The 20,939-nt window shown below is 35.8% G+C and overlaps 1 pseudogene; it reads right to left on the minus strand.

Moving 5' to 3' along the window:
- Nucleotides 1–239: 239 nt before the first annotated feature.
- Nucleotides 240–20,939, minus strand: part of LOC115506807 — a 47,579-nt pseudogene continuing 26,879 nt past the window's right edge.

Below are 20,939 nucleotides of genomic sequence, written 5' to 3' on the forward strand. Positions count from 1 at the left end.
CAAGTTTTACATCACAATCAAATATACAAAAGACTTAAGGAAGAGATCCTGTGTGAAAAACCAGGCACTTCAGTGAATCAAGAACTGTGTACCAGTGGTGGAAATGGAAAATTGTGTACTCCCAGTTCTCCCCCCAGGTAATTGTAATTGAACAGAGCAATGTTAAATTTGCAAAACTGTTGTGCACAAATTCTCTCCAAACCAATCCTTTCCTTCTTATGATGCCACATGGTCACCACTTATGAAGGTGCAAACTTCTTGGCTTGTGTTCAAACCTTCTCATACTGCACTCTGTTTTGGCAGTAAATCCTGTAGGCTTCTGCTTGAGTTGGGTCTGGGATATTTGTTCATTTAGAAGGTCTTGTGTTCTTAATATCTGCTTAATCATGATGGCTTGCCTACAGTCTATGTCTTTAAAGATGGACAGGCACAGTGTCTGATGGGTCCAAGTTGGGGTAAAACAGTGATAGTTCAAATTTGCATTGAGGGAGGTGAAGTTTAAACTAAACGCATCTGTAGTTTAAACAAGCCTCTTTCCAATGGAGTCTCTTTCTGTAATGGCATACTCCTAGTTCATGAGGTTTATTGTGCCATTGGGATTTTTTGTTGAGACAGCAACAAAGCCAAATGGGTGGTCCTTTCTCCAGATTTTCTGCTTCTGGGTGATTCTACTTAGGGCAATCCCATATTAATCCAAAGTTCCTTTTGTGTCCAAGGCCTGGTGAACAATATAGATGAGATGGTGGTGGTGATTTCTTTGTCTCAAGACTTCACCCCAAAGCACATTCTGTGGCCAAGTGATCAATCTTACAAGAGGGTATGACAATTGTACATATCTATGCACCTAACACAGGAGTGCCTAAATATATAAAGCAAATGTTAATGGACATAGAGAAATTGTTGGTTATGCAAGAAAAATAGGGGACTTTAACACTTCACTTACAGAAATAGATAGATCATCCAGGAAGAAAATCAACAAAGAAACAATGTCTTTGAATTACACATTGGACCACATGGACATAACAGATATATACAGAAAATTTCACCCAAAAATCCCAGAATTCACATACTTTTCAAATGCACTTGGAACATTCTCCAGAATGCATCACGTAATAGGCCATAAAACAAACCTCAATAAATTTGAGAATATTTATTTTTTATTTTTTTTTTAATTTTTTATTTTTTTTTCCAACATTTATTTTTGGGACAGAGAGAGACAGAGCATGAACGGGGGAGGGGCAGAGAGAGAGGGAGACACAGAATCAGAAACAGGCTCCAGGCTCTGAGCCATCAGCCCAGAGCCCGACGCGGGGCTCGAACTCACGGACCGCGAGATCGTGACCTGGCTGAAGTCGGACGCTTAACCGACTGCGCCACCCAGGCGCCCCATAAATTTGAGAATATTTAAATCATACCATGCATCTTTTCTGATCACAACAGTATGAAACTAGAGATAATTCATAAGAAAAAGACTGGAAAAAACACAAACATGTGGAGAGTAAACAAAATGATAATAAATAGTTAATGGGTCAACAAAGCAATCAAAGAAAAAATTAAAAAATACCTGGACACAAATGAAAATGAAAACAAACTGGTCAAAAATCTTTGGAACATAATAAAAGTTGTCCAAAAAGGAAAGTGCATAGCAATGCAGGGATGCCTCAAGAAACAAGAAGAAGCTCAAATAAATGATCTAACATTACACCTAAAATAACTAGGGGAAAAAGGACAATAAAAACCCAAAGTGAGTAGAAAAGAGAAAATAATAAAAATCAGAGCAGAAATAAATGCCACAGAGACTGAAAAAAGGTAGAAAAAAAACAATGAAATCAGAAGCTGATTCTTTTAAAAGATAAATAAATTTGAAAAACCTTTAGCCAGACTCATTAAGAAAAAAAATTACCAAACTATAGACAATCAGAAATGAGACAGGATTGAAGACAATCCTGATATCACAGGATTAGCAAGGATTGTAAGACAAAAGTGCAAAAAAAATCATATTCAAAAAAACTGAAAAACCTAGAATAAATGGCTAAATATGTAGTAATCTTCAAAAACCAACCCGGAGAAAGTAGAAAATCTGAACATACAGATTACAAGTAATAAAATTGAATCTATAAAGAAATAAAAGTCTAGGAGAAGATGAATTCACAGGTGGATTCTACCAGTCATTTAAAGATTTAATATTTATTTTCAAACTATTCCAAAAATTAGAAAAGAAAGCTTTCCTATGCAGTTTACAAAACCTGCATTACCCTGGTACCAAAACTAGACCAAGACATTATAAAAAAAGAGAAGAGTACAAGCTAATATGCCTGATGAACATAGATGAAAAAATTCTCAAAAGAATACTAGCAAATCATGTACAACAATACACTAAATAGATCATTCTATTCACCACAATCAGGTGGACTTTATTCTAGAGATAAAATCGTGGCTCCTTATTTGCAACTCAGAAGCACACAATATATCAGAAAAATTATAAAAATCATATGATCTTCTCAGTAGATTGAGAAAAAGCATTGGACAAAATTCAACATCTGTCATGATAACAACTCTCACCAAAATTAAGGTTGGAGGAAACCTACCTCAACATAATAAAGTCCATATATGAAAAGTTCACAGTTATTAGCACACTGAAAAGTGAAAAACTGAGTGTTCTCCCTCTAAGATTGGGAGCAAGACAAGGATTTCCACTCTTACTACTTTTATTCAACATGGTACTATAAGTTTTAGCCACAGCAATATGACAAGAAAAAGAAATAAGAGCCATCCATATTGGAAAATAAGTTAAACTATCACTATTTGCAGAAGACATGATACTGTACATAGAAAACCATAAGGACTCTACCAAGAAACTACTAAAATAAATTACTTCATTAGCATGTCAGGGCATAACTTTAATAACCAGAAATTGATAGCTTTTCTGTGCACTAATAATGAAGTATCAGAAAGAGAAATTAAAAAAATACATTATTTACAATTGCACAAAAAATAACATACCTAAGAATAAATTTAACCAAAGAGGTGATCTGTATTTTGAAAACTATAAAATATTGATGAAGGAGATTGATGGTGACAGAAACAAATGGAAAGATATCAATGCTCATGGATTGGAAGAATTAATATTGTTAAAATGTCCATATTACCCAAAGCAACCTACAGATTCAATGCAATCTCTATTAAAACACCAATACCTTCTTCATAGAACTAGAACAAATAATACTAAAATCTTTATGATACAACAGAAGAAGACCCTGAATAACCAAAGCAATCTCAAGCAAGAAAAAAAAAAAAAAACTACAGGTATCACAACACTAGATTTCAAGATACACTATAAAGATGTAGTAAGCAAAATGGTATGGTACTGGCACAAAAATAGGAACATAGATCAATAGAACAGAATAAAGACTCCAGAAATTAACCCACATTTATATGTCCAATTAATCTATGACAAAGGAGGCAAAAATACACAATGGGGAAAAGACAGTCTCATCAATAAATGGTGCTGGGAAAACTGGAGAGCTACATTTAAAAGAATGAAATTGGATCAATTTCTTATACCATTTACAAAAATAAACTCAAAATGGGTTATATACCTAAATGTGAGACATGAAACTAAAAATTCCAGAAAAGAACACAGGCAGTAATTTCTCTGACATTGGCCACAGCAACTTTTTCTAGATATGTGTCCTAAAAGGGAAACAAAAGCAATAACAAAGTATTGGCACTACTTCAAAATAAAAAGGTTTTGCACAGCAAAAGAAACTATCAACAAAACAAAAAGATAATCTGCCGAATGGGAGAAGATATTTTAAAATAATATATCTAATATGGGGTTAATATAGAAAATATTCAAAGAACTTATACAAGTCAACACCAAAAAACCACAAGAAATCTGATTAAAAAATGGGCAGGAAACTGAATAGAGACTTTTCTAAAGAAGACATACAGATGGTCAACAGATACGTGAAAAGATTCTCAACATCAGTAGTCATCAGGAAATGCAAATCAAAACCACAATGAGATACCACATTACACCAGTTAGAATAGCTAAAATCAAAATGACAAGAAATACCAAGTATTCGCAAAGATGTAAAGAAAAAGGAACCATCATCAACTATTGATCGATATGTAAATACAAACAGCCATTGTGGAGAGTGTAGAATGGCAGGTCCTAAAAATATCAAATATATAAATACCACATGATCCAATAATTCCACTGTTGAATATTTATGGAAAGAAACTAAAGGAGCTAATTCAAAATGACATATGCACACCTATGTTTATTGCAGAATTATTTATAATAGTGAAGATATGGGAGCAACCCAAGTTTTCATCAATATATGATTAGATAAGGAAGATGTGATACATACATACGTACATACACAATGGAATATTATGCAACCAGAAAAAAGGATGACATTGTGCCATTTGAGACAAAATGGATGGACCTAGAAGGTATTATGCTAAGTGAAATAAGTCAGACTGTGAAAGACAAACACCATATAATTCCTCTCATAAGTTGAATCTAAAAAAATATATAAAGAAAAACACAAAATCAAACCTATAAATACAAAGAACAAGCTGAAGGTTGTCAGAGTGGAGGGTGTTGGGGGGTTGGGAAGAATGGCTGAAGGGGAGAGGGGGATACAGGGTTGTGGTTATTGAATGAATAACTCATGGGAATAAAAGACACAGCATAGGGAATATGGTCAGTAGTATTGTAATAGTGATGTAATGACACAGTATCTATGTTTGTGGTGAATATAGCATGATACATAAGCAAGCTGGTCAAATCCCTATGTTGTGCACCTGAAATTCATATAACATGGTGTGTCAACTCTACGCAAGTTTTTTAAAAGTTCAAAAAATAAAATAAATTAATTAATTAATAAAAAACAATATAATTTATAAGAAGAATTGATTTTTACAAACATGATAACTCTGTTCTGACTAAATAAATTCAATTCTGATTCAAGGACAAGTCAAAAATGAAATGTTGGAAAAATATATTTCATGCTAATAGTAATCAAAATAGAGATAAGGTGGCTAAGCTAATATCAGGAAAAAAAATGGACTTTCATTAAGTCACAAAACTTTACAAGAGAAAAAAGAATATTATATATTGATATCAATCAATAACATATAACATCTATAAACATGTATGCAACAACAGTACTCCATGATATATGAAGTAAAAATGGAAAGATCTGAATGGAGAAATAGATAGTAATGGTAGGTGCCTACAGTATTGTGTTTCAGTTATGGCTATAACAGTAAGACCAATAACAAAATAGAGTACAAGAAAAACATGATACTCAACAAATATATGCAGAACACCAGCATTGTACATTAAATATTCCCATAGATAGATCACATCTTAGGCTACAAGTCTCAATAAATCTAAAGGATTATATTGTACAAGTATCTTCTCTGACCAAAATGGATTGAAACTAGAAATCATTTTGAAAAATGGAAAAGCGAAGGAGCGCCTGGTTGGCTCAGTTGGTTAAGCGTCCAATTCTTGATTTCATCTCAGGTCATGATCTCACAGTTCATGGGTTCAAGCCCTACATTGGGCTGTGCACTGAGAGTGTAAGGCCTCCTTAAGATTTCCTCTCCCTCTCTCACTACCCCTCCTCTGCTTGTACTCTGTTTCTCTTTCTCTCAAAATAAATAAATAAACTTAAAAAATGAAAAGTAAAAAGTTCACAAATATGTGGAAATTATACTCTTTTTAATTTTTTAATGTTTATTTGTTTTTGAGAGAGAAAGAGAGCATGAGTGGAGGAGGGGCAGAGAGAGAGGGAGACACAGAATGTGAAGCAGGCTCTAGGCTCTGAGCTGTCACCACAGAGTCCAACATGGGGCTCAAACCCATGAACTGTGAGATCATAACCTGAGGTGAAGTCGGAGGTTTAACAGACTGAGTCACCTAGGTGCCCCCACAAATTATTCTTAAATAATCAATGGGTCAAAGAAGAATGACAAGGGAAATTAGAAGCATTTACAAGAAATTAAAACTAACACACAATATACCAAAACCTATGAGATTCAGTGGGAGCATTTCTCAGAGGAAATGTACAATTATAAATGCTTACAGTAAAGAAAAAAAAATCCCAAATCATTAACCCAACTAATCTAACTTTACAACATCTGGACCTGGAAAGAGAAAAGCTAGTCAAACTTAAAACTAGCAGAATTCTGAAAGTAATAAGAATCAGAGAAAAGATGAATGAAATAAACAATGTAAAGAATAAATATATTTTTTTAATTTTTTAATGTTTATTTATTTTTGAGACAGAGAAAGAGCATGAATGGGGGAGGGGCATAGAGAGAAGGAGACACAGAACCTGAAGCAGGCTCCAGGTTCTGAGCTGTCAGCACAGAGCCTGACGCGGGGCTCGAACACACAAACCGTGAGATCACGACCTGAGCTGAAGTCAGATGCTTAACCGACTGAGCCACCCAGGCGCCCCAAGAATAAATAAAATTTAAAATATTTCATTGAAAGTAATTGACCAAATTGGCACACTTTTAAGTAGATGGGTAACACACAAAAGGGAATACTAAATTTACTAAAATCAGAAATAAAAAGGACATTAACAGATTACAGAAACAAAAATAATTATAATACAATAATATAAACAATTTTATGTTAACAAATTTTATAACCTTGATAAAATGGACAAATTCCTAAAAACACATATACTATCAAAATTAAATGGAGAAATAATAGAAAATATTAAAAAGACATATATACATACAGGAATGAAATCAACAAATACCTCACAACAAAGAAAAACCATAATCCATGTAGACTTCACTATTAAGTTCTACCAAATTTTTTTTATCAATTTTATCTTATTTTGGGAGATACAGAGACAGCACGAATTGGGGAGGGGCAAAGAGAGAGAGAGAGACAGACAGACAGACAGAATCCCAAGCAGGCTCAGCGCTGCCAGAACAGAGCCTGATGTGGGGCTCGAACCCATGAAACCCTGAGATCATGACCTGAGTTGAGATCAAGAGTGGGATGCTTAACTGATTGAGCCACCCAGGCACCCCAAGTTCTACCAAAATTTTTAAAGAATTAACACCAATTTCTTCCAAATTATTCCAAAAATTAAAAAAAGAAGGAACACTTTCCAACTTACTCTTCGAGATGTATCTGGATATCAAACAAATACATCAAAAGAATAGAAAATTATAAACCAATTTTCCTTATGAATATAGATAGGTACAAATACCTCCAAGAAAGCACTAGCAGACCAAATACAGTAGCATACTAGATGATATGTCATTGCAATGTGGATTTTATTTTAGAATGCAATAGTAATTTGATATGAAAAAATTAATTTATTTAATACATTAGATTAATTCAGTGGAGGGAAAAAGTCACATAATCATCTTAATTGATGCAGAAAAGCTGTTGGACAAAAGACAATGCACTTTATTTTTTTTTCTTCTTATGTTCTTCATTTAGCAAAATGCATGCTTTAGTATACAGTTTCACAAGTCTTGAAAAATTCATACACGTAGTACTCCATTGTGTATATAAACCACAATTTCTTTATCCATTCATCATTTGATGGACATTTAGGCTCTTTCCATAATTTGGCTATTGCTGAGCGTGCTGCTATAAACATTGGGGTACAAGTGCCCCTATGCATCAGTACTCCTGTATCCCTTGGGTAAATTCCTAGCAGTGCTATTGCTGGGTCATACGGTAGGGCTATTTTTAATTTTCTGAGGAACCTCCACACTGTTTTCCAAGGGGCTGAGCCAATTTCATGCCCACCAACAGTGCAAGAGGGTTCCCATTTCTCCACATCCTCGCCAGCATCTACAGTCTCCTGATTTCTTCATTTTGGCCACTCTGGCGTGAGGTGATATCTGAGTGTGGTTTTGATTTGTATTTCCCTGATGAGGAGTGACGTTGAGCATCTTTTCATGTGCCTGTTGGCGATTTGGATGTCTTCCCTAGAGAAGTGTCTATTCATGTTTTCTGCCCATTTCTTCACTGGGTTATTTGTTTTTCGGGTGTGGAGTTTGGTGAGTTCTTTATAGATTTTGGACACTAGCCCTTTATCTGATACGTCATTTGCAAATATCTTTTCCCATCCCTTGTGTTGCCTTTTAGTTTTGTTGATTGTTTCCTTTGCTGTGCAGAAGCTTTTTATCTTCATAAGGTCCCAGTAGTTCATTTTTGGTTTTAATTCCCTTGCCTTTGGGGATGTGTCAAGAAAGAAATTGCTACAGCTGAGGTCAGAGAGGTCTTTTCCTGCTTTCTCCTCTAGGGTTTTGATGGTTTCCTGTCTCACATTCAGGTCCTTTATCCATTTTGAGTTTATTTTTGTGAATGGTGTGAGAAAGTGGTCTAGTTTCAACCTTCTGCATGTTGCTGTCCAGTTCTCCCAGCACCATTTGTTAAAGAGACTGTCTTTTTTCCATTGGATGTTCTTTCCTGCTTTGTCAAAGATTATTGGCCATACGTTTGTGGGTCTAGTTCTGGGGTTTCTATTCTATTCCATTCGTCTATGTGTCTGCTTTTGTACCAATACCATGCTGTCTTGATGATGACAGCTTTGAGGTAGAGGCTAAAGTCTGGGATTGTGATGCCTCCTGCTTTGGTCTTCTTCTTCAAAATTACTTGAGCTATTCGGGGCCTTTTCTGGTTCCATATGAATTTTAGGATGGCTTGTTCTAGTTTCGAAAAGAATGCTGGTGCAATTTTGATTGGGATTGCATTGAATGTGTAGATAGCTTTGGGTAGTATTGACATTTTAACAATATTTATTCTTGCAATCCATGGGCATGGAATGTTTTTCCATTTCTTTATACCTTTCCTCAATTTCCTTTATAAGCTTTCCATAGTTTTCAGCATACAGATATTTTAGATCTTTGGTTAGATTTATCCCTAGGTATTTATGCTTCTTGGTGCAATTGTGAATGGGATCAGTTTCTTTATCTGTCCTTCTGTTGCTTCATTATTAGTGTATAAGAATGCAACTGATTTCTGTACATTGATTTTGTATCCTGCGACTTTGCTGAATTCATGTATCAGTTCTAGCAGACTTTTGGTGGAGTCTATCGGATTTTCCATGTATAATATCATGTCATCTGCAAAAAGTGAAAGCTTGACTACATCTTCGCCAATTTGGATGCCTTTGATGTCCTTTTGTTGTCTGATTGCTGATGCTAGAACTTCCAACACTATGTTAAGCAACAGCGGTGAGAGTGGACATCCCTGTCGTGTTCCTGATCTCAGGGAAAAAGCTCTCAGTTTTTCCCCATTGAGGATGATGTTAGCTGTGGGCTTTTCATAAATGGCTTTTATGATCTTTAAGTATGTTCCTTCTATTCCGACTTTCTCGAGGGTTTTTATTAAGAAAGGGTTCTGGATTTTGTCAAAGGCCTTTTCTGCATCAATTGACAGGATCATATGGTTCTTCTCTTTTCTTTTATTAATGTGATGTATCACGATTGATTTGCGAATGTTGAACCAGCCCTGCATCCCAGGAATGAATCCCACATGATCATGGTGAATAAAACTTTTTATATGCTGCTGAATCCATTTGCTTGTATCTTATTGAGAATTTTTGCATCCATATTCATCAGGGATATTGGCCTGTAGTTCTCTTTTTTTACTGGGTCTCTGTCTGGTTTAGGAATCAAAGTAATGCTGGCTTCATAGAGTGAGTCTGGAAGTTTTCCTTCCTTTTCTATTTTTTGGAATAGCTTGAGAAGATAGGTATTATCTCTGCTTTAAACGTCTGGTAGAACTCCCCTGGGAAGCCATCTGGTCCTGGACTCTTATTTGTTGGGAGATTTTTGATGACTGATTCAATTTCTTCGCTGGTTATGGGTCTGTTCAAGCTTTCTATTTCCTCCTGATTGAGTTTTGGAAGCATGTGGGTGTTCAGGAATTTGTCCAATTCTTCCAGGTTGTCTAATTTGTTGGCATATAATTTTTCATAGTATTCCCTGATAATTGTTTGTATCTCTGAGGGATTGGTTGTAATAATTCCATTTTCATTCATGATTTTATCTATTTGGGTCATCTCCCTTTTATTTTTGAGAAGCCTGGCTAGAGGTTTATCAATTTTGTTTATTTTTTCAAAAAACCAACTCTTGGTTTCGTTGATCTGCTCTACGGTTTTTTTAGATTCTATATTGTTTATTTCTGCTCTGATTTTATTATTTCTCTTCTTCTGCTGGGTTTAGGCTGCCTTTGCTGTTCTGCTTCTATTTCCTTTAGGTGTGCTGTTAGATTTTGTTTTTGGGATTTTTCTTGTTTCTTGAGATAGGCCTGGATTGCAATGTATTTTCCTCCCAGGACTGCCTTCGCTGCATCCCAAAGCGTTTGGATTGCTGTATTTTCATTTTCATTTGTTTCCATATATTTTTAATTTATTCTCTAATTGCCTGGTTGACCCACTCATTCGTTAGTAGGGTGTTCTTTAACCTCCATGCTTTTGGAGGTTTTCCAGACTTTTTTCTGTGGTTGATTTCAAACTTCATGGTACTGTGGTCTGAAAGTATGCATGGTATGATTGCAATTCTTGTATACTTATGAAGGGCTGTTTTGTGACCCAGTATGTGATCTATCTTGGAGAAGATGCCATGCGCACTCGAGAAGAAAGTATATTCTGTTGCTTTGGGATGCAGAGTTCTAAATAGATCTGTCAAGTCCATCTGATCCAATGTATGATTCAGGTCCCTTGTTTCTTTATTGACCATGTGTCTAGATGGTCTATCCATTTCTCTAGTGGAGTATTAAAGTCCCCTGCAATTACCACATTCTTATCAATAAGGTTGCTTATGTTTGTGAGTAATTGTTTTATATATTTGGGGGCTCCTGTATTCAGCGCATAGACATTTATAATTGTTAGCTCTTCCTGATGGATAGACCCTGTGATTATTATATAATGCCCTTCTTCATCTCTTGTTACAGCCTTTAATTTAAAGTCTAGTTTGTCTGAGATAAGTATGGCTACTCCAGCTTTCTTTTGACTTCCAGTGACATGATAAATAGTTCTCCATCCCCTCACTCTCAATCTGAAGGTGTCCTCAAGTCGAAAATGAGTCTCTTGTAGACAGCAAATAGATGGGTCTTGGTTTTTTTTATCCATTCTGATACCCTATGTCTTTTGGTTGGCACATTTAGTCCATTTACATTCAGTGCTATTATAGAAAGATATGGGTTTAGCATCATTGTGATGTCCGTAATTTTCATGCTTGTAGCGATGTCTCTGGTACTTTGTCTCACAGGATCCCCCTTAGGACCTCTTGTAGGGCTGGTTTAGTGTTGATGAATTCCTTCAGTTTTTGTTTACTTGGGAAGACCTTTATCTCTTTCTTTTCTAAATGTCAAACTTGCTGGATAAAGGATTTTTTGCTGCATATTTTTTCTGTTCATCACATTGAAGATCTCCTGCCATTCCTTTCTGGCCTGCCAAGTTTCAGTAGAGAGATCAGTCACGAGTCTTATAGGTCTCCCTTCATATGTTAGAGCATGTTAATCCCTAGCTGCTTTCAGAATTTTCTCTTTATCCTTGTATTTTGCCAGTTTCACTATGATATGTCGTACAGAAGATCGATTCAAGTTCCGTCTGAAGGGAGTTCTCTGTGCCTCTTGGATTTCAATGCCTTTTTCCTTCCCCAGATCCGGGAAGTTCTCAGCTATTATTTCTTCAAGTACCCCTTCAGCACCTTTCCCTCTCTCTTCCTCCTCTGGAATACCAATAATGCACAGATTATTTCTGTTTAGTGCATCACTTAGTTCTCTAATTTTCCCCTCATACTCATGGATTTTTTTATCTTTTTCTCAGCTTCTTCTTTTTCCATAATGTTATCTACTAGTTCACCTATTCTCTCCTCTGCCTCTTGAATCCGAGAAGTAGTTGTCTCCATTTTATTTTGCAGTTCATTAATAGCATTTTTTAGCTCCTCCTGGCTGTTCCTTAGTACCTTGATCTCTGTAGCAAGAGATTCTCTGCTGTCCTTTAGACTGTTTTCAAGCCCAGTGATTAATTTTATGACTATTGTTCTAAATTCCCTTTCTGTTATATTGTTTAAATCGTTTTTGATCAGTTCATTAGCTGTCATTATTTCCAGGACGTTTTTGTGAGGGGAATTCTTCCATTTCATCATTTTGGATAGTCCCTGGAGTGGTGCTGGACTGCAGGGCCCTTCCCCTGTGCTGTCTTGAATAACTTGCATTGGTGGGCGGGGCCGCAGTCAGACCTGATGTCTGCCACCAGCCCACCGTGGGGCCACTGTCAGACTGTTGTGTGCCTTCTCCTCCCCTCTCCTAGGGGCGGGATTCACTGTGGGGTTGTGTGGCCCCTCTGGGCTACTTGTACACTGCCAGGCTTGTGGTGCTGGGGATCTGGTGTATTTGCCGGTGTAGATTGGCAAGGTGCACAGGGGCGGGGGCCGGGGGGCAGGCTCAGCTCGCTTTTCCTTTGGAGATCTACTTCTGGTGGGGTCCTGTAGCACCAGGAGGGAGTCAGATCTGCCAGAGGGATGGATCCGCAGAAGCACAGTGTTCGGTGTTTGCGTGGTGCAAGCACGTTCCCTGGCAGGAACTGGTTCCCTTTGGGATTTTGGCTGGGGGATGGGCGAGGGAAATGGCACTGACAAGCGCCTTTGTTCCCTGCCAAGCTGTGCTCTGTAGTCCAGGGCTCCACAACTCTCCCTCCCGTTGTCCTCCAGCCCACCCGTTCTTGGAGCAGAGCTGTTAACTTATAACCTTCCAGATGTTAAGTCCTGCTTGATGTCAGAACACACTCCATCCAGCCCCTCCGCTTTTGCCAGCCAGACTCAGGGGCTCTGCTTTGCCTGCAGGCTGCCCCTCTTCCCTGGCTCCCTCCCGCCAGTCCGTGGAGCAGTACTGCCTCTCTGCCCTTCCTACCCTCTTCCGTGGACCTCTCGTGTATGCTTGCCTCCAGAGGATCCGTTCTGCTAGTCTTCTGGCAATTTTCTGGGTTATTTAGGCAGGTGTTGGTGGAATTTAAGTGATCCGCAGGACGCTGTGAGCTCAACGTCCTCCTACGCTGCCCTGGACAACTAATTTTTAACAAATACACAAAGATGGTACTGAAGTCATAGAGTGATCTTTTCTATAAATGGTGCTGTAACAATTGGATATCCACGTGCAAAAAGAAAGAAAGAAAAAATAAAGAAAGAAAGAAAGAAAGAAAGAAAGAAGAAAGAAAAAAATAACTTGAATTTATTCCTCACAGCATAAATAAAATTTAATTCAAAATGAAACGTAGACCTAAATGCAACACTTAAAACTCTGAAATGTCTAAACCAAAGCATGGAACAAAACCTTTGTGATCCTAGGTTAGAAAATTTCTTTGATGTGATAACAAAATAGCAAATCCACAAAAAATAGACAGATTGAGAGTCAACAAAATTTTAGTACTCTTTTCTCCAAAAGTTTTTAAGAAATTGAAAAGATAAGCCAAAACCTTGGAGAAAATACTGGAAAATCACATACCCAATCAAGGAATTGTATCCAGTATATAGAAAGAAATTTCTAAACTAAACAATAAGAAAACTAAAAATCCAATAAAATAGGTCAAATGTTGATTTATTTTTATTTTTTAAAGAGTATTTGTTTATTGTTTTGTGTGTGTGTGTGTGTGTGTGTGTGCTTTTTTTGTGTGTGTGAGAGAGGGAGAGAGAGAGGGAGAGAAAGAGAGAGAGAGAATGAGTAGGGGAGGGGCAGAGAGGAGAGGGACAGAAAGAATCCCAAGCAGGCTCTGTGCTGTTAACACAGAGACCAACACAGAGCTTGATCTCATGAACCATGAGATCATTACCTGAGTTGAAATCAAGATTTGGATGCTTAGCTGACTAAGCCACCCAGGAGCCCCCAAAAATAAGTCAAAAATTTAAACAGACATATCTCATATCTCATATTATGAGATTCATAAATAGCTAGTAAGCAAATGAAAAGATGCTAATTTGTTGTCCTTCAAAATTTTAGGAGACATAGAGTTTTCCAGTCAAGCAAAAGATAAAGTACCATTATACTTACCTTACAAATTATTTAAACTGAAATAAAAGGTTGGTAATTAGTAACAGGAAAACATATGAAAATATAAAGCTCATTGTAAAGACAAATGAATAGGAAAATCCAGAACAGTCTATCTAATGTTGTAAAAGTTGTGGGTTAATGACTTATAAAGCTAGTATAAAGGTTGGAAGAAAAAAAAGTTAAAAAATCACTTTACAATAACTTGTTAGTGTACACACAATGTAAAAAATGTAGATTGTGGCACCAAAAACAAAATTTTGGGGGGGAGTGTAGAAATGTAAAACCTTAGAATGCATTCAAACTTAAGTTGTTATCAATGTAAAATAGACATAAATATAGGTTGCTTTATGCAAACCTTATTGTAACAAAAAGCAAAATTCTATTGTAGATACACAAAAAATAAAGAGAAAGGAATTTAAACATCCCACTACAGAAAGTGATCAAATCACAAAGCAAGAGAGCAAAATATAAAAAAGAAACAAGGAATTTTAAAAATCTATAAAACAAGTAACAAAATGGCAATAAGTCCCTATGTAGCAATATTTTTTAATATAAATGGACTAAATTATACAAAGGACATTTAATGGTTTAATGGATAAAAAAAACAAGATTCATCTCTATCTTGCCTATCAGAGACTCATTTCAAATACACAGGCACACAGATCGAAAGTAAAGGGATATTGCATGCAAGTAAAAACCAAAAGAAAGATGGGGTAGTTATACTTATATCAAAGCAAAATATGGGGGAGGACTTAAGATGTCCAAGTTGTAGGGGACCCTATGCTTGCCTCTTCCCTTGACCACAGCTATATAAATAATTCTGAACTCCCCAGAAATTGATGTGAGGACTGAGCAAACAAACTGGACAATTAGAGTAGAAAAGAGGCCACATTGTGGAAAGTAAGAGGTGCAGAGATGTTATTTGGGGTAGAAACGAATTGAAGTTTTTACAGAGGGAAGGAAGTTTTGATCAGACAGAGGAAAGAGAGAAAGAAAGAAAGAGAGAAAGGGAGAAAGAGCATGAGAGAGAGAGAGCACAGCACACAGGGGATTGCACAAGAAAAACACTTCCCCAAAACCATTCACTAGGAAAATGAGATTGGCTTATTATCATGAGTTTTTACAACCATTAGATTTCAAAGACTAAAGTTTTAGAAGTCCACTCAATGGCTGATGAAAAGACTGATGGACATAGTTGTGCTCCTTTGGAGAAGGAGGGCATAAGCCTTGGAGTGGACAGTGTTGTCCAAGGATCCCCTGGGTCACACTTGAAAAGCTGGTTCTCCTTCCTGAAGTGGACTTGGGAGAGGAGGCACTACCTCTCAAGATATAATAGAGCCAGTGGTAACCATTGTGCGGCCCTGTTCATTAGCATAGGGACAGAGGCAACATTCAGAATAGGAGAGATAAAGAGTTTCCTAGACACATAACACTTAAGGATTTTGTGAAAACTAAACCAGCCCTGTAAAAAAAATATTAAATAGGACATTTTCAGTGTGAAATAAAGAGCAAACACAACAAATACAATAAAGGAATGGAAAAAAAATCTCTGAAAGCAGGGACTTAACAAGTAATACAATGGCACTGAATTCAGATCCTTCAATAATCACACTGAATGTAAATGGACTAAATGCTCTAATCAATAGGCATAGGGTATCAGAATGGATAAAAACAACAAGAATCATCCACATGCTGCCTACAAGAGATTCACATTAGACCTTAAGACAAATATAGACTGAAAGTGAGGCGATTGAGAACCATTTATCATGCTAACAGATGTCAAGAGTAAGCCAGACTAACCATACTTATCTCAGAGAAACTAGATTTTAAACCAAAGGCTGTAACAAGAGATGAAGAAGGGAACTATATAATAATGAAGTGTTCTATCCAACAGAAAGATCTAACAATTATAAATATTTATGCCCCCAACTTGGACACTCAAATATATACATTAATTAATAACAAACATAAAGAAATTCATTGACAATATTACAATAATAGTAGGGGACACTAACTCCTCACTTAAAGCAATGTACAGATGATCTAAGCAGGAAACCAACAAGGAAACAAGGGCTTTGAATGACCCACTGGACAAAATGGACCAACAATTATATTCAGAACATTTCTTCTAAAGCAGCAGCGTAGACATTCTTTTCAAATGCACATGGGACATTCTCTAAAATAGATCAAACTGAGTCAAAAACCAGGCCTCAACAAATACAAAAAGATTAAGATAATACCATGCATATTTTCAGACCACAACACTATATAACTTGAAGTTGACCACAGGAGAAAAAAAATGGAAAGACTACAAATACATGGAGATTAAAGAACATCCTACTAAAGTATGAATGGGTTAACCAGAAAACTAAAGAAGAAATTTTAAAAATACATGGACGCAAGTGAAAATGAAAACACGACTATCCAAAACATTTGGGATGCAGTAAAAGTGGTCATAAGACCTAAGTGTATAGTAATACAGGCCTTCCTCAAGAAGCAAGAAATATCTAAAATACACACTGTAACTTTATACCTAAAGGAACTAGAAAAGGAACGACATATAAATCCTAATACCAACAGAAGAGGAACATTAAGATTAGAGCAGAAATAACGATACAGAAAAAAAAAAAAACCCACAGTAGAACAGATGATTGAAACCAGGAACAGGTTCTTTTAAATAATTATTGAAATTCATACTCCCCTAGCCAGAATTACCAAAAGGAAAAGAGAAAGGACCCATATTAATAAAATTACGAATTAGAGAGGTGATATCACCACCAACATGTCATAAATACAATGTTAAGACAATATTATGAAACATTAGATGCCAACAAATTGGACAATCTGGAAGTGACAGAAAAATTCTTAGAAACATATAAACTACCAAAACTGAAACATGAAGAAATAGAAACATTTGAACAGATCCACAACCAGCAAAGAAATCAAATTAGTAAACAAAACTTTCCCAAAAAACAAAGTCCAGGGCCAGATGGCTTCCCATAAGAATTCTACTACATATTTAAAGAATAATTAATGCCTTTTCTACTCAACTTTTTTTAAAAAATGGAAGGAAAGCTTTCAAACTCATTCTATGAGACCAGCATTACGTTGATCCCAAAACAAGACAAAGACCCCACTATAAAGGAGAATTACAAGTAAATATCCAATGAACATAGATGCAAAAATTCTAAACAAGATACTAGCATGTCGAATCCAACAGTATATTAAAATATTTTTTCAGGGGCATCTAGTAGCTCAGTCAGTTAGGCATCTACTTTTGATTTCGGTCAGGTCATCTCAGTTTTTGTGGGACTTCACTGACAGTGAAGATCCTGCTTGGTATTCTCTCTCTCCCTTTCTCTCTGCCCCTCCCCACTCATTCTCTTCATTGTCTCTTTCTCTCTCTTTCTCTCAGGATAAATAAATAAACCTTTAAAAAAGGAATTATTCAGGGGCGCCTGGGTGGCGCAGTCGGTTAAGCATCCGACTTCAGCCAGGTCACGATCTCGCGGTCCGTGAGTTCGAGCCCCGTGTCAGGCTCTGGGCTGATGGCTCAGAGCCTGGAGCCTGTTTCCGATTCTGTGTCTCCCTCTCTCTCTGCCCCTCCCCCGTTCATGCTCTGTCTCTCTCTGTCCCAAAAATAAAATAAAATAAAATAAAATAAAATAAAATAAAAGGAATTATTCACCATTATCAAGTGGGATTTATTCCTGGGCTGCAAAGGTGGCTCAATATCTGCAAATCAATCAACATGATACACCACATTAACAAAAGTATGGAAAAGAACCATATGATCCTGTCAATAAATACAGAAAAAACATTTGATAAACTACAGCATCCAGTCTTGATAAAAACCCTCAAAAAAGTAGGAATAGAGTGAAAATACCTCAACACTATAAAGGTCATATACTAAATTTATCATCTTCAATAGTGAAAAACTGAGAGCTTTTCATCTACAGTTAAGAACACAACAGGGACATTCAAACTCACCAGTCCTACTTAACATAGTACTTGATGTCCTAGCCTCAGCAATCAGAAAACAAAACAAAACTAAACAAAACACGAAAAAAGAAAAGAAAAGACATCCAAATTGGAAAGGAAGAAGTCAAACCTTCACTATTTGCAGACTACATGATACTCTGTAGAAAACCTGAAAGACTCCACCAACATGCTAAAACTGATGCTTGAATTCAGCAAAGTTGCAGGATATGCAATCAACGTGCAGAAATCTGTTGCATTTCTATACACCAATAACAATGGGTAAGGGATGTGCTAAATGGTTGATAACTATTAAGAAGGGCACCGTTGTGATGAGCACTGGGTGTTATATGTAAGTGACGAACCACTAAATTCTACTCCTGAAACAAATACTGCATTATATGTTAACTAACTAGAATTTAAATAAAAACTTGATTTAAAAAAAACCCAAAACATAGACTTTAAGACAAAGCCTGTAATGAAAGATGAATAAGGTCATTATACAATGATAAAAGGGTCAATTCAATATGAGGATGTAACATTGGTAAACATTTACGCACTAATTATAGGGACATCTAAATATATAAAGTAAATCTTAGCAGTCATAAATGGGGAAATAGATAGCAAAATAATATCAGTAGACATTAATTAATACCCCACTTTCATCTAATGACACATCATCCATACAGAAAATTAATAGAAAGTTTTGGCCTTAAATGACACATTAGACTACATAAACTTAACCTTTTCAGAACATCCCATCCAAGACTGACAGATCACATTTTCTTCTCAAGTGCACATGAAATTTTCTCCAGGATAAAACATATATTTTATATTTACCACAAAGCAAGTCTTAATACATTAAAGAAGATTAAAGTCATATCAAGCATCATACTCACTGCAATAATATGAAGCTAAAAATCAATTAGAAGAGAAAAATAAAAATTTAAAAACACACGGAGATTAAACAACATGCTACTGAAAAGCAATGGGTCAAATAGGAAAACAAGACAGAAATTTAAAAAAAATCTTGAGACAAATGAAAATGGAATACAACATACCAAAACTTGTGGGATGTAGAAAAAGCAACTCTAAGAGGTTTATAGTAATAAATGTGCACAGTAGGAAAGAAAAAGTTGTTGAATGAACAAAAAAATTCACACTTCAGTGAACTACAAAAGAGAAACAAAGCTTAATGTTAATAGAAGTAAGAAAATAACAAAAATAAGAACAGATATAAATAAGAGACTAAAATACATTTGAAAAGACCCATGATGGGACCCCTGGGTGGCTCAGTCAGTTGAGCATCTGACTTTGGCTCAGGTCATGATCTCGTGGTTCATGGGTCTGAGCCCCACATTGGGCTCTGTGCTGACAGCTCGGAGCCTGGAGCCTGTTTCAGATTCTGTGTCTCCCTCTTCCTGCCCCTCCTCTGCTTGTGCTCTGTCTCTCTCTGTCTCAAAAATAAATAAACATTAAAAATTTTTAAAAAAGTAAAAGACCCATGAAACTGGCCACTGCTTTTATAAAAAGGTAAACAAAATAGAAAAACCTTTACCTGGACTCAAATAAGAAATAAGAGAGGACTCAAATGAATTTAATCAGAAATGAAAGAAGAGACATTACAACTGATACCTCAGAAATATAAAGGATCATAAAAGACTATTTTAAGCAACTCTACAACAATGAATTGGAAAAATATAGAAAAAATAAGTAAATTCTTAGAAACATACATACTACTAAGACTCAATCATGAAGAAAAATAAAATCTCAATAGCTCAATTACCAATAAGGAAACCAAATTTAAGAAAATGAAAGAAAATTTCAAGACCAGAATCCTTACCTGATGAATTGTATAAAATACTAAGAACAACTACAAAAGAAATAAGTTACACAAAAAAAAAGTACCACATAATGGATATAGTCAATAATCATTTGCTGACAGGTGGTGAGTGCATTTATTGCGATGAACACTGAGTATTGCATGGGATTGTTGAATCAATATGTCATATACCTGAAACTTACATACATTTGTATTATACTTAAATAAAGAAAAAGAAGAAAGAAAGAAAGAAAGAAAGAAAGAAAGAAAGAAGAAAGAAAGAGAGAAAGAAAGAGAGAAAGGAAAAAAGATTACTACCAATCCTTCTCAAACTATTTCCAAAAACAAGAGGAGTGACACTCCAAAATTATCTTACAAGGCCACCATTACCCTGATACCAAAACCAGACAAGTACACTACAAGATAATTATAGTCCAATATCTATTATAAACATATATGCAAAAAATCTCAACAAAATACTAGCAAACCAACCTTCGAACATGCATTAAAGGATCATACACTGTGGTAAAGTAGGATTTATTCCATGCATGCAAGGATGGTTTACCATCCACAAATGAATCATTGTGATATATCACATGGATAAAATTAATAATTAAAATAATATAATTATCTCAATAGGTGCAGAAAAAGCATTTGACAAAATTCAACATTCATGTATAATAAAATCTCTCAATGAAGTATTATAGAAGGAATGTAATATAAGGAAGAAGACAAGGATTCATACCTCACCACTTTCATTCCACATATTGTTGGAAGTTCTAGACAGAGCAATTAAGTAAGAAAAGTCATCCAAATCAGAAAGGAAGAAGTAAAACTATCACTATTTGCAAAGGATATATTATATAATGCACACCCTAAATACTTTATGAAAAAAAATTAGAAGTAACAAATATATTCAATAAATTTACAGCATAAACATAAATATACAAAAATCAGGTGTGTTTCCATACACAAATAGTGAAAGAGAAATTAAGAAACAATTCTGAGAAGGAAAATAGGGGAAGAGTAGGAGAACTGTAGGCTCACCTTGTCCCATGAACACAACTAGATAACTATCAACTC

This window comes from Lynx canadensis, chromosome X (genome assembly GCF_007474595.2).
Source record: "Lynx canadensis isolate LIC74 chromosome X, mLynCan4.pri.v2, whole genome shotgun sequence".
NCBI classification, from domain to species: domain Eukaryota; kingdom Metazoa; phylum Chordata; class Mammalia; order Carnivora; family Felidae; genus Lynx; species Lynx canadensis.